This window comes from Equus asinus, chromosome 2 (genome assembly GCF_041296235.1).
Source record: "Equus asinus isolate D_3611 breed Donkey chromosome 2, EquAss-T2T_v2, whole genome shotgun sequence".
NCBI classification, from domain to species: domain Eukaryota; kingdom Metazoa; phylum Chordata; class Mammalia; order Perissodactyla; family Equidae; genus Equus; species Equus asinus.
In genome coordinates this window covers 175,666,146-175,681,003 of record NC_091791.1, presented here as the reverse complement: position 1 = coordinate 175,681,003, position 14,858 = coordinate 175,666,146, and the positions used below count along the sequence as shown (strand labels likewise).

Genomic DNA, 14,858 nt, shown 5'->3' with positions numbered 1-14,858 from the left:
TTTCGCATATTCCTGTAACGTGAATATTATCCTTAAGGTACCAATAGTTGAGACCACTGTGCTAAGCGCTTTATAAACATTGTCTCATTAATCTTAATGATTAGTAACAATCCCTGTTTTATACTTGTAGAAACCATGGCTTAAAAAGATTAAAAATCGTATTGGGCCAGTGGCGTAGTGGTTAAGTTCGTGCGCTCTGCTTCAGCGAGCCAAGGATCACTTGTTCCAGTCCCAGGCACGGACCTACACAGGGCTCATCAAGCCATGCTGTGGCGGTGGCAGCCCACATGCAAAATAGAGGAAGACTGGCACAGATGTTAGCTCAGGGCTGATCTTCCTCAAGCAAAAAGAAAAATAAAAAGATTAAAAATCATACCTCAGCCACTTAGCACAAAGTAATTTGAAACTTGTTTGGTTTAATTCTGAATGTTCACAACCACTATGAAACATTAGCAAATCACAGAATTTTTAAAATCCTATTTGTTCCCCCAGAATATGATACAAGATGTTAAAAAGATAAAGTAAAATAAAATTTGCCTGGAACTTAAATTTGTAAATTATATATTTGGCAAGAAATATAGCAATTCTTTATTTCTTTAAATCAATTCAACTTCCAACTGTTCCCCTTCCCATTGGGCTGGTGGGCAACTCATCTGTCTTTTTTTTTTTTTTTTTTGAGGAAGATTAGCCCTGAGCTAACTACTGCCAATCTTCCTCTTTTTGCTGAGGAAGACTGGCCCTGAGCTAACATCCATGCCCATCCTCCTCTATTTTATATGTGGGACGCCTACCACAGCATAGCTTTTGCCAAGTGGTGCCACGTCCGCACCCAGGATCCAAACGGGGAACCCCGGGCCACCAAGAAGCAGAATGTGCGAACTTAACCACTGCGCCGCTGGGTCAGCCCTCATGTGTCTTTCTTGAAGCTCTTCCTCCCCAAGGTTGCACCAGGGATCCAATATTATAAACAAGTTTGAAGGTATTCTGGAGAGCCTGCGGATACTGGTTGTTTGCCTTTACTGATTAGTACTGAAATGTCCAAGCCACACCCTTCATTCAGGTCAGGGTAATACTACAGCTTTTCCGATCATGTACAGATTGCATTGTGTTCACCACCAATAGTCTAGTTTTTATCTGTCACCACACATGTGTGCCTCTTTACCCCTTTCACTCTCCCCCACCCCCTTTTCCTCTGGTAACCACTAATCTGTTCTCCTTCTCTATGTGTTTGCTTATCTTCCGCATACGAGTGAAATCATACAGTATTTGTCTTTCTCTGTCTGACTTATCTTGCTTAACATAACTCTGAAGGTCCATCCATGTTGTTGCAAATGGCACGATTTTGTCCTTTTTTTATGGCTGAGTGGTATCACACTGCATATATATACCACATCTTTATCCATTCATCCATTGATGGGTACTTGAGTTGCTTCCATGTCTTGGCTATTGTGAATAATGCTGCTATGAACATCGAGGTGCATAAATCTTTTTGAATGATTGATTTCATATTCTTTGGATAAATACCCAGCAGCAGAATAGCCAGATCACATGGTATTTCTATTTTTAGCTTTTTGAGAAATCTCCTTACTGTTTTCCATAGTGGCTGCTCCAGTTTGCATTCCCACTAGCAGTGTATGAGGGTTCCCTTTTCTCCACACCCGCTCCAACATTTGTTATTTCTTGTCCTGTTAATTATAGTGATTCTGATGGGTGTGAGGTGATATCTCATTGTAGTTTTTTTGTTTTTTGTGTGTTTTTTTAGATTTTTATTTTTTTCCTTTTTCTCCCCAAAGCCCCCCGGTACATAGTTGTATATTCTTCGTTGTGGATCCTTCTAGCTGTGGCGCTTGGGATGCCACCCCAGCATGGCCTGATGAGCAGTGCCACGTCCGTGCCCAGGACTCGAACCAACGAAACACTGGGCCGCCTGCAGCAGAGCACGCAAACCCAACCACTTGGACACGGGGCCAGCCCCTCATTGTAGTTTTGATTTGCATTTCCCTAACAATTAGCGATGTTGAACATTTGAAAATCTTATTTTCGACTGGGCTCGGACCAAAGAAAGCAGCTCTCAGAGAGGACAGCGTCTGTCTCTTGGAAATGTTCCTGGCATTTCTCTTTGGTCTCCCATTCTCTTGGCCAAAAGTTTAACATATTCTGCAGCTTCTTCCTTATTTTCCTTACTAAGCTGTTTCTTCAGAGCAATATACTAGTGTTAATAACAGGACACTGAATCTTGAGCTCTCAGATTCCGGGTTTCTTACCGTCTTTGAACAGGGACTGCCTCACAGCATATTGGTGGACATCGTCTCTCTAGAGAGATTGAAAACTGTGCAGATTCTGCGAGCTCTTTCAGGCCTAGGCGATGGGGCATAACAGCATCAGTCATTCCAGGAATATCCTTCTCTCTGGTTTTACAATAACCAAGTGAAGAACTCTCAAATTCACACCCACAATGCAACGCCGGATAGAACAGACTTGCACCTTCCTCCTCCAATTCTCCTCGGTCTATCACAGGAAAGGCCCCTGCTCAGTAGCAGATGAACATGGCCAAGGGTCCAGACACACTGGGTCATAGGGAAACCTTGTTTGTCATTCTCACCACATAACCCTTCCATCCTTCGCTCAGAGCATCAGCAGCAACTTCTGTGGCCATGAGCTTCCTGACAAAGGTGGGAAGTTTTTGTTCATCACCCATTTCAGTGAGTCTCTGGCAGTTAGTGACTGGGAAGATCTGCATCTTCATCCTGAAGCAGCTGCTTTTCCTGAGAGGCTGTGAGACAGACAGAGCCAATCTTATATGTCTAAGTGTGTACTGGGCATCTTTACTTGCATATAAAAAAGGAACGCATCTTACCTTTCTCTTATGAGCCTCCTTCCCAACTTTGCTTTCTCACGTGGCCCCAAACTACTGCTGGACATACAGACTTGAAACACTTATAGTCAATTTGGACTTTTTTTGGTTTTTTACCTTTACACCTTTTCTAAAGAAGGTTAATCAAAACACATTTGACGCCAAACAAACACACCATGATATTGTTCTTTTGCCTTTTTTTCAAAGTTGATAGAGATAATATTTCATTGTTATTTTTTTCTTTTACAAAATGTTCCCTAAGTTCTGAGTTCATAGTTAGAGAAAAAAGTGTTTATAACAATAAACTGTCATGTACCACTTTCTAGTCAATGAAAGCTATACTGTAAAATGTTTCTTTGATTACTTAATATACAAATAAACTCCCTTATTTACCTTTCCAAAAGGAAGTGTTCTTGGCAAGCCTCTTTTCTTGACCTCTTCATGGAACAGCGTTTTGTGAGTACATGGGCGCTCTGGAGAGGGCCAGCCCTTGCTGTGACTGTTTCTTCCAGCCACCCATCTTCCTGGTCACCTCCAGCCCCGTCTATGGAAATTTCTGTGCAAGTTTACTATATTGCCTTTTCACATGACCCATATAACCATCGAAATTTTCCCTCTCAGTAGCCAACTAGGTAGAAAAAAAATCATCTGTGATTGTAATTTTAATGAAGCAGAATTTACATTGTTTCTGGGCTGTCTGCCAATTTGCTATTTAGGAAAGTTAACCCAGATGCAGCTTAATCAGTTTTGTCTTTTTTTTATTAATCACCAAAAATTCTCTTGTCAAGATCAGATGAAGGGTAATAATATACCCTTAATGGTTTTGCCCACCAGACAGGAATCAGTCCCTAACTTCAGTGACTAGGAACCAGCTAGCATTTACCGGAAGCCCTAATGGTCACTTCTCTGCTCCTGCCCATGGTCAGCTGCAGTCACACTGTCTCCTCTCCTCTCCGCTGTCTGACTTGCTTCTGTTGGCATCAGCCTATCTGTCAGTAGCTAAGGTGTGACCTCTTGACCGAATAGCTTGGGAAGCAAAATCTGAACTCATTGTAATAGGTCTTCCATAAAGCCATAAAATTTTTCATTATGTTAAAAATGTCTTATGAATAGATTTGAATTTTACACTTTCACAGAACTTTGGGATCTCAACTTATGTTTCACAATTTACATAGCTGATTCCTATAGCCATCACATTTTATCTTCTGTCTTACTTCTGTCGTTAAAATGCGTGTGTGTATGCAAACCACTAGACCATTGTGATATCATACTGGGATACCTGACGTTTGTGGGAGGCAGGGTGAGATTATGGCCCGGCCCCTAGGTTTCCACCTAAAAGAAAGACTATCGTGGCACTGATAAGTCTAGTATGTAGTGTAAAATCAAGAGGCAGAATAGCTCATCTCAGTCCCAAACATGTTGATTATTTTTCTGTAAAAGAATAAATAAACCTTAAGTGCCCATTTCATGTCCTCTAACAAAATGTAAACGGCCAGACTCATTCTGTGTTCCATTCTTCACCACCAACCCCTCCTCTCAGTAGACAATTACATGATGTGTGCGTCCTGGATCTGTTAGCCCTCGCATTCCTTCCTTGCCCCGCTCCTGCTCCGCTCTGTATCAAGTGGCACTAATTTCTGTAGCTGTGGTTCCCATACTTAGCTGACTTCAGACTGGATTGTGGAGGGGGTGGTGGGGAGGAATAAGCCAGGGTATGTGTATTCTTCCTTCCCTGCCAGCAGCTTTATGAATCCAGCTCTTGGCAGGCAGGTCAGCTATGGTTCCAGCTTCCACTAGTGCTGGGAACACTGCCTTTGTCCTTTATCCCTTCAGTCGTGGGGGAGGGGGGCTTCCTGCTGTTGTCAATCTTTGGATTGCCCCAATGTCCCCTGTTTGGTGGCTCAGCTCTTTCATCACCCACGGAATCAATTTTCTGCATTAAAGTCTCTTTTACTCCTCAGGTGGTTTCTGTTCCCTGGCTAGACTCTCATGATACACATAATTTCCTCACTACATATGAAATAACCTTTCAGACTTTTGTTTTTCTTAATCTCTGTAAAGACTGGAAATTTTTCCGTCACCCACAGAAGGCAAAGCCAAAAATATAACTGCCAAAGGGGAAGCCCAAGAATGTGCAAATTTTTAATTCCCTCGGATACATCTGCTGACTTGCTCTATTTAGAATATAATATATTTATTTAAAATAAATATTTCCCCATCAAAGATGGTTGTAGTAAAGGAATCTCTGTTTTAATGAAGATCAAGAAGTTGAAATATTGCTCTTGACCTAATTATACCATTTCTCTGGTTAAACTTTCCTGATTGTTAGAATTTTTAAAAATAAACTTTTACAAAGAGAATTGTTTCAGTAGTTTGTGGAAGAGGAAACACGAAGCAACATATAACATTTTGCATTATTTTTCTCTGGTTAACTGATACAAAATATGGAACTAATGATAATAAAACTAGTTTCCAAGGGTTCTCACTTAGCTTCAAACTGAAGCAATGACTTCGAGTAGAGCCCTTTCAACTTTGTTGTACGTGATATTAAATATTGACTTTCAGTGCATTGCATCTTGATGTTTTTCATCTGTCTGTTTTTCAGTGTGAGATGCCAGAAATATAAAATAAGCAAGAACAATGGGAGTGTGTGTGTATGTGTCACACTTTCTGTTTCTTGCTGTATATTCCCCCTGAAACAAATAGTGAGAGTTCCAAGGAGAAGGAGGCACTGATCAGGAAGCCTTAGCAAGGACAGTGTAATAAAGTAATTTGAATCTGAAATAACTTTTATAACTGTCTAAAATTTCCATTCCCCTTTTTCCTTTATTTCTAAAACAAAAACTGTAAACTCAGTTTGTTAATTGTCACACTGCTTTTATCAATAATGAAACTACATGCCATGGACCAAATGTCGGCCACGGGCTAAATGTTTTGCTTGCCTATTTCTAATCTTTATTATAATTCATCCACTTAGACATCTTTATTCTCATTTTACAGATGGAAAAACTGAGACTCAGATGTCAATTAATCACTCAATATTATACAGACTTTAAGTGGCAAAGCCAGGATGCGAGACAAGGTAATACTCTTTTCATTTCACTAAATTACTTCTCTATGAAAGAAGAGAAAATGGAAAACATTTTTTTAACCATTTCTTTGTGAATATGACTCTGTTAGGAGATTTTTGAGAACTTAAAGTTGAAAATATTGACCTTACTCAATGGAGCTTACAATTTATTTTAATAAATAAATTGTCCCAGATCATAAATAGTAACAGGATAAATAGCAGTTCAGACTAATGACCACGGACATGTTCGAGTGGGGGGGATTAAAGAAATAATCTCTAGAGTCGTGGGATGTTGTTAATCAGGGATGTTTCCTTCGAACAATTAAATTAATAAAGATCCAAAAGAAAACAGAAGGCACAAAGTGCTGAAAGAGAGAGTGAGGTGATTGGTTTGATCAAACCAAGTTAATAAATAAAGAGTAAAAGATAAATGGGATGTAAGATAGATAAGTTTTAAAAACTAAACAGATCTAGCCAGGGCAATTAGGTAAGAAAATGACATAAAAGTCATCCAGATTGAAAAGAACAAAATACTTAGGAATAATCTTAACAAAAGAAGTAAAAAAGTTACACTCTGAAAACTGTAAAATATTGTTGAAAGAAACTTAAGAAGGCCTAAATAAATGGAATGATACCCCACATTCATGGATCAGAAGACAATATTGTTAAAATGACAATACTCTTGAAATTGATCTGCAAACTCAGTGCGATCCCTATCAAAATCCAGCTGGCATCTTTGAAGAAATTGACAAGCTGATTCTAAAATTCTTATGGAAATGCAAGGGATCTAGAATAAGCAAAAAATCTTGATAAAGGAGAACAAAGTTGGAGAATTATTTACTGACTTCAAAACTTACTACAAAGCTACAGTAATCAAAACTGTGTGGTACTGGCACAAGGATAGACATATTGATCAATGGAATAGAATTAGCAGTTCAGAAATAAACCCTCATATTTGTGGTCAATTGATTTTTGACAAGGTCCCAAGACAATTTAATGGAGACAGAATGTTCTTTCAACAAATAGTGTTGGATAACTGGTCACAAAGACCACCTCTATTATCTTTCTCTTTGCCTGGTTTACGCATTTCTCATACCTGTCTTGTGTCTGTAAGCGTTTGATTTTTCAACCTTGATTTAGTCCAACCACTCACCCGATCTTGAATTCTGCCTACCATTTCCCTGTGAAGAGGTTTTAGCATGCTTGAGTATGTCTTACAGCAAAGGATCTCCCTTACATTGAGCTTCATTACTTAAACCAGCAGTTCTTTACAGGAAGAATTTTTAAATTATGTGATTATTTTTATTTTTCATAACAGTTGGGGGATGATGCTGTTATTTAGAGGGTGTGGGTGGGCAGAGATGCTAGATGTCCCACCGTGCATATGTCAGTTCTGTACAATAGAGAATTGTGGCAGATGACTTTCAAATACCCCATCAGCATTTGTGTAGAGGAAGAAATGATTTACAATTCTTTGAGAATATAGAAAATAATTTTACATATCACAACAAAGTTTCTTTCTTCATAGTTATAAACTAAAATTTCTAGGAATGCACTACGGGTTAAATCAAGGGAATATTGCATTATGTTTTCTGAGCATTGTTCACCATTTCACAAAATCACATCAGCAAAACAATGCCACTCATTATAATTGAGTTGCCAAGATAACATACCAGTGTGAGCCAGCACACAGAGCTGCCACATGCAAATATATAACAAAGGAGAACTGAGACTCTTTTTAACAGACTTAGAATTAAATATTATTAAATTAGTGAAGATACACAAGATGTAGGGATCTCATTGAATTTTATTAATAAAGATGGCTTTATATTGCATATTATTGCCATCACATCTATTTAAAAATTTTTGTGAATAACAATGATAAGAAATCTAGATTATAAAAGTTACATATTGAAATTGTTTATTTTGGGGGTTGCCTGTTTTTGCCAGCGTACATAGATTCTGTCCCTGTCATAGTTTTTCTGTGGTTTCTTGTATTACTGCTTCTTTTTGTGGTACACCCTCCATCCCCCATAGCTTATCAAAGGATGTGATCTCCTGGGCCTTTCTGAGTATCAGAGACTTATTGTGAGCCTCAACATGTGGAGGAATTCAAAGCAGGAGATATGTTTTCAGAGATACTTTGTCACCATCCCGTCATAACATTGGGAATTATTTTGACATTGCACTTATAAATAAGGCCCAGCTCGTTTGTGCTAATATTATACTTCATCATTTTCTCTGTTTCCAAGTCTGTAATTTGTCTTGGCGTGTTATCCATATTTCAATTAAAATTATTTCCCTCTTTTTCTTGTAGACAAATAAGTCTGGTCTGTTAGGACTTATTTTTATTTTGGTGACCATCTATATGTCCATTCTTTCATCTTCCTGAATTTCTTGTATTCAAGGATTTCTGATCTCAATTTTCTGAAATCCCAACGTATTCATTCTCAACAGGTGCAGGCATCGGTCTGCAACATCAAGTCTTCTGCATGGTCAAGCCTTGCTTGAGCTTCCACATATTGAAACACATAGTCTTTTATTATAAATTACCCTTTTTTATTCTGTTAACAATGCCATGCTCAGCCATAGTGGAGCCGAGTCTCCTTTGCGGTACTTATTATCAGTTTCTGAACTGAATTGAAATACAAGCATTTCTGAGCTCTGTCTACATCTCCATTCTCTCCCACGTTGCAGCCCAGAGCAGCCTCTGAGGTCTGGCCTAACAGAGCAACCAAGAGAGACTGTCCCCTGGATTTTCTCTTCTGCATGGTGAGATTCCCCATTCCTTTAGCCACTTCTCATGTGACATAGTTTCAACTGTTGAAATATCAATAATGAGATGTTTTCAATTCGATCTCTGCAATGGTTTCAGAATCAATCCCCTAATACTCTCTGATTTTTCCTTAAGTTTCAGTTGAGTTATTTCAATAATATCCTAATTAATGTTTTTACCTTCTGTTTTCTTCTTCTTCCAATTCTACTTCCACAGAAACCAGGTTAACCTCTGAAACACAGGTGTGATCCTGTAACTCTCTTACTCAGACCTTAAATTTATATATATATGTATATAAAATGTATGTACTACATATAAAATATAATGCATATTATATACAAATATATATATTTTACACCTCTTACTGTTTCTTACAGCTTCCTTGAATTAAGTCCAAATTCCTTATTATTTTACTCATGGCTTTCTTAACACTGATCTCAGACAATTTTCCCCATATCATTTCCTTCAATCCCTTAGACACAGGCTTTGCTTATAACACACAGGTGGTTTGCAACTCCCTAAACACACTCATTGATTTCAAACCTTCACACTTTTGTTTAAGAAATTCCATTTTCCTGGAATGACCCCTTCATTTCTGTGGGCATCTTTGATATCCTTCAAATGCACGTTCAATTGTTGCTTCTTTCTTGAACTTTTGCTTGAGCTCCAATCTGAGTGACATCTCCCTCCTCTGAAATCTGAAGCCCCTTTCTACTTCTGAGAGCACTTAGATGACATCACATATATATTGCATATTTTCTATTTCCTGTACAGAAATCCAAGTTCCTTCATGAAGAAACATGGCATAGAATTAAGAACGTGATCTCTGAAGCCAGACCTACTGGGTCCAAATCTGGACTCAAGCACTTACTAGCTATGTGGCTTTGATAATAATAGTACCCTGTCTCTATGGTATACTAAGCATGTCTTTTTATCCTGATGCTTTGACATCTGGGAACTTGCTGACCCTCGAGACTTACCTGCCCGTCCTGGGGCTAGCCAGTTCTTAGAGATAGTAAATGGCTAGCCTGTGAGCATGTCTTGCATATGCAAACTAACCAATCCAAAGCCTACACTCTCCCCTACCTCCTCTATCAGCCTCTTAGATTGCAGGCCAATATTGCCCTGTCTCAGTCACCCCAGGGCCAGGCACCAAGAAACTTGGGACAGCACCTACACCCCACAGCCCTCTTAAATCATTTAAACTAGCCAATCTTAAGCCTGCTTAGCCTATCTTGCTTGTTCCTTCCAATGGAAACCACAGTACAGACTCTTGCCCACATGTCCCTTCCACTTCCTTTGTCTCCTGATTGACCCTGGTTCTTCCTTGTGTGGCCCTGCATAGCATGGCATGTCCCCTCCTCTTGGCAATTATGGGTAACAAACTATCTTTTCAATGGCAGTCATCTCCTGATCGTTGGCCTCCCCATAGCTGAACACTAATAAATCCTACATATTAAAATATAGGGGATGTTGGGAGGGCTGAGTGAATTAGTATTTGTCAAATGCATAGATTAATCTCTGACAAACAGTTGGTGCTACATGAGCATTAGCTCTTATTGCGGGCAATGATGGTCGATAAAGCATCTTTGAGTTCTTCCACAATGTGTTGCACTTAGTAAGTTCTGAGTAAATACGTGATTAATGAATTCAGCTCTTCAAATAACTGCTATCCTCTCTAAGAAGTCTCCATTGATGAAGAGCAGGAGCAAGTTCATAAATGGATTAGGAAATACAATAATCAAGAGGAAAACAAGACAATAACTGAAGGGAGACATTAGCATTGGTAATTTGAAGGGGAATTTGAGAGGGAGCAGGGGAGCTGAATAAAGCTGCAATCAGAGAAGTAGGCTGCTATCAAGAGAAGAAATAAGAGCTAACGGGAGATAAAGATCTAAGGGGATGTGGAACATCAGAGAGGGACCCAAAGAGGGAAACTCAAGGAATAGGGAAATCAAATCCAAACTTTTTGTTATTACAGCCTAATTAAAAACTCCCTACTCAGGGCATTCAGGTGTGACTTACCCTTCGGCAGACTTTGATACTGACAAAAGCAGGAGAATGAAGAGTAGAGCTGTTCAGTGCATGTGTTTAGGGCTGAAGTAAGAACTGTGTGAAATGATTCCATTTTCACTACATGAATTTTCACTGATGAAAAATTAGCCTTTTGCAGAAACTACAAATTTCATGAGGACTAAAATTGTGTCATTTCTACCACAGAACAGTAGGTTGTCATAGCACAGAAAATAAATACAAGTGGCAAAATTCCATGTCAGTAATACATCCAGAACTCACTAATATTGCCCCTGGCAAAAAATTTGCTGAGCTATATAATGTTAAAGGAAAAAAGAACTCTAGGTAAAATGACAGACTTTCACCTGTGAGAAATCACCTGTCATGGCAGAGGAAAGAACAACTTAGAAATTTCTAGAAAAGAAAAAGGCAAGGTGGTTTTGTTAGGCATATATCACATCTTTCTCACTAAGAGTGAGAATTTTTTCTCACAGTTCTAGAAGAGAAAACAAAAGTCAACTCAGCCAAAGTGTCCTGTATGAAAAAAAAATTCTGTGTCCATAAGCTTGGAAAAGCACAATGTTTCATGTTCAATTTTTTAGGAAATATGACAAATACAAAACAGAACAGATGTTATGTCTCTAAGCAACAGCTGACACATATTGAAGTTTTGTGAAACCTGCTCAATTTTATTTCTAACTTTTCCTATCATAAAGGAAGGAAGAGAAAAATGTTCAGTTTTTGTTCCCTTGAGTTGTTAGTTAATCCCCTGCTCTTTTTTTTACCACACTACAAGCAAAATACTCACTCTTAGGCTTTCTCAATCCATAATCAAAGGGTCGTTTAAGCACAGTTACTCATTTTATTTAATTTAACTGTGTAGCATAATTATTATTTACAGGTTGTGAAGAAATATCTAAAGAAAACTATGCTAGTGCTAAGCATATTATGGTATGGTATAAATGTATTATTGTGTCACCTCTGCAACGCTTTAGGCAAAATTACTGTTTATTTTCAAAAATAAATTTATAGATCACAAAAAGAAAATATACACGGAAAATTTGCGTCCTTTACCTGGCACAACAAATCAATGCTCCAGTCAACAGTTTTGTTCTTTATTTATTAAGATCTAACACACAACGATGAAATTATTAGACAAAGTAATGAGTCTCTATCAATCTGTCTTTGGTTTTATAAAACCCAGCTTTACTCTGTCAGCCTTGGGAATGCTACTGAATATTAATGGGAATAAAGTTAATTGCTGGGTGGAAAAAGGTCTTACTGAAAGTGAAAAGGAAGCACCTTGTTGAAATCTGTCATTTTTGACAAGCCATAATTTATTTCTACTTAGTGATATGTACCGACAGGTTTCAAACCTCACTCTTATCTTTACCACAAATTCTAATTATTTTCATTTGGGATGTTCTTGGATCCTAAGCCTCTGACCACTTTCATCATTTGAAAACAAATTATTTCGTGAAAGGTAGTTACAGATTCTTAGTGGGAGGAACTTTGCCCAGAGTATAGGGAAGAAGCTGCCTTGAGAACCTCCAGAAGACATGCAAATGTATTTGTTGTATCTCAGTAACCAGGAAGGAGAGGGAAGCAATGACTTTCAGAACAAGAAAGGGTTATCTGTGAACATAACTTGCTGGCACAGCCACATGTTAGTTTAACAATTTCATTCAAAGGAAAGAAATAATGAATAATCACTTAAGGTTCATCCTGATTAGATTGTCACCTGATTGGAAACACAACATTCAGTTGTGTTAAGAATCTTAAGAAGTTTCCGTTAAACTTTAAGCACTTATAACTTTAAAACAATACATATTTTACTTTAAATCAGTAGCCTATCAAATGCAGTACCATTATTCACACAGTAGGGTTTAAGAAATAAACTAACCTTGAAAATAAGCCCTGGCCAGCTTATAAGCTTCTTGTTAGAAAGGACCAAACTAAGATAAGGTGGTGAGTTGAAAACACATTTAATATTGTCTATTCCCCCTTCATAAATCCTTGTAGTTGCTTTTTTATGAGAATCTGCATTTATTGTTGGAAATTTTGGGTGACATATTATTAGCTGAAGGTTCACTGTAATTCTTCATAAATACTAAAGAAAGGACTAGAAAGAGAAGAAACAGCAAGGAAGACAAGGGGTTGCACTGTGGGATCAACACAGAATTTTGTTTTTAGAAATTAGGCTTTGGGTAATAATTTAGTAAATGGAATCCATCTGTCCTCATGGTCCGGCCACCGATAGTTGGCTGTAGATTCTTCATTATATTTGTAACCTACATTTAATAACATTTCAGGAAGCTGCTCTTTTCCCCTTGGTTGAAAGTAAGTGCCACATGTGACTGGCCAGCAGATTGGGTGGCGTTTATGTTGTTCTTAGTCATCCCAATTTTTCTCCACCACATCCCAGTCACAATGGGGAAAAATGAAAAGCAGCTGCTAACAGCCTCACAACAGTTCTGTAATTACTTTCCTGGGCTGGCATTATATGATTTGACAATGGCCTGGGGATGTAACAAATAAGAAAAACCTTGTCATTCAATTTAAAAGCCTTCCTACCAGGGTAACACACTCCCCACTTCATCAGAATGACAGTACTCAACTCTGACACAGCCAGCGTGTTGAGTGCAGAGCGATGTAACTGCAGCCAGGTGGTGCCAAGCACCAACAGCCAACTTGCTCTCCTATTGACACTGCCATTGAATTGAAAGAGGAATCCAAACTTAGACCAGAGATTCACATCTCAGGTCCAAAAAGCACCAACCTATTTATTCCAAGAAGAAATGCTAATATATTAGAGTATTTTTCAGAAATGGCAATCCTGCTTTGCCAAAGATTTCAAGTTTCCTTGATACTAATATATGCCATTTTCATAGCTTTGCATAATCCAGTTGCATCCTACCTTTCTGAAACAACATTAGGAACTGACTCTGTTGGTCATGGTAGACTAGTTATTATGAAAATCAACCCCAATTATCAGTGAATCAAAACTTTAAAGATTTTTGCCCTCATTCACGTCCTTGTTCAATAGAGTTTGGTGAGTGGTCTTCTACTTTGTGATTCAGAGACTCAGCCTCCTTCCATCCGGTGACTCCATCGTCTTCTAGGGCCTCTGAATCTATCACCGTATCTTCACCTTCTGACTGGGGGACAAGGGAAGAGGATGAAATCACAAGGGAAATTTAAGGACACAGCCTGGGAAGTGCAACCCTATTCTATTGAATTTCCACCCTATTCTATTGTCCAGAACTACTCTCATGACCCTACCTAAGATGCACGGGGCTGAGAAGTGTATTCCAGCGTTACACTAAAGAAGACATAGTGTCAGTCCCTGCCATGTTGCATTGTGCAATTAGGTGAAGGGCCATTAATCCTTGCATCTAATACCCACTTAAAAGTAACCTATCCAAGACAACTAAATTATCATGTCCCCTAGCATACTGTACAGCTCTTCTCCACTAGTATCAGTGATAAGGCACTGATTTTTTGAAGGCAATTCCTCGTGTTATACTAGTCAGAATTATACTTTAATTGGTAGGATCACTAGAGGAAAAAGAAAAAAAAATTTTCCTTCAGAAGCTCTTGGCCTCATCTTAAGAGCTAAACAAAGCATTCATTGAGAACTATTCAGTGTCAGGCATTGCTCTTGGTGCTTGAAATGCAGCAGTAAACAAGCAGACAAAAATCCCTGTCCCCATGAACCTTATATTCTAGACGAGGGAGAGAGTAAACAATAAACGTAAGAAATAAGTACGTCCTATGGTATGAATAAGATAGTAAGTACAACACAATGAATACTTAGAGAGAATGGTAGTGGTGGTTAGGATAAGCCTCGTTGAGAAGGTAATAATTACTCAGACTTGAGGGCGTGAGGAACTAGAATGCAAGTACCCAGAGAAGAAGCATTTTAAGCAGAAGGAAAAGTGACTGCAAGAGCCCTAAGGCAAGGACGAAGCTGACATGTATGATGAACGTTAAGAGGACAGTATGGCAAGTGTGAAGTGAGTGACGGAAAATAGGATGAGAGGAGATCCAAGATTTCAAGGAGCCAGTTCATGTAGAGCCTTATGGGCCACTGGAAGGACATTGGCTTTTACCCTGCATGAGGTGGGGAGGCACTGGAAGGTTTT

At 38.6% G+C, this 14,858-nt stretch overlaps 1 pseudogene; it reads right to left on the bottom strand.

The window, feature by feature from the left end:
- Window positions 1–2,746, bottom strand: part of LOC123276821 (small ribosomal subunit protein eS6 pseudogene) — a 176,169-nt pseudogene extending 173,423 nt beyond the window's left edge.
- Window positions 2,747–14,858: the final 12,112 nt, after the last annotated feature.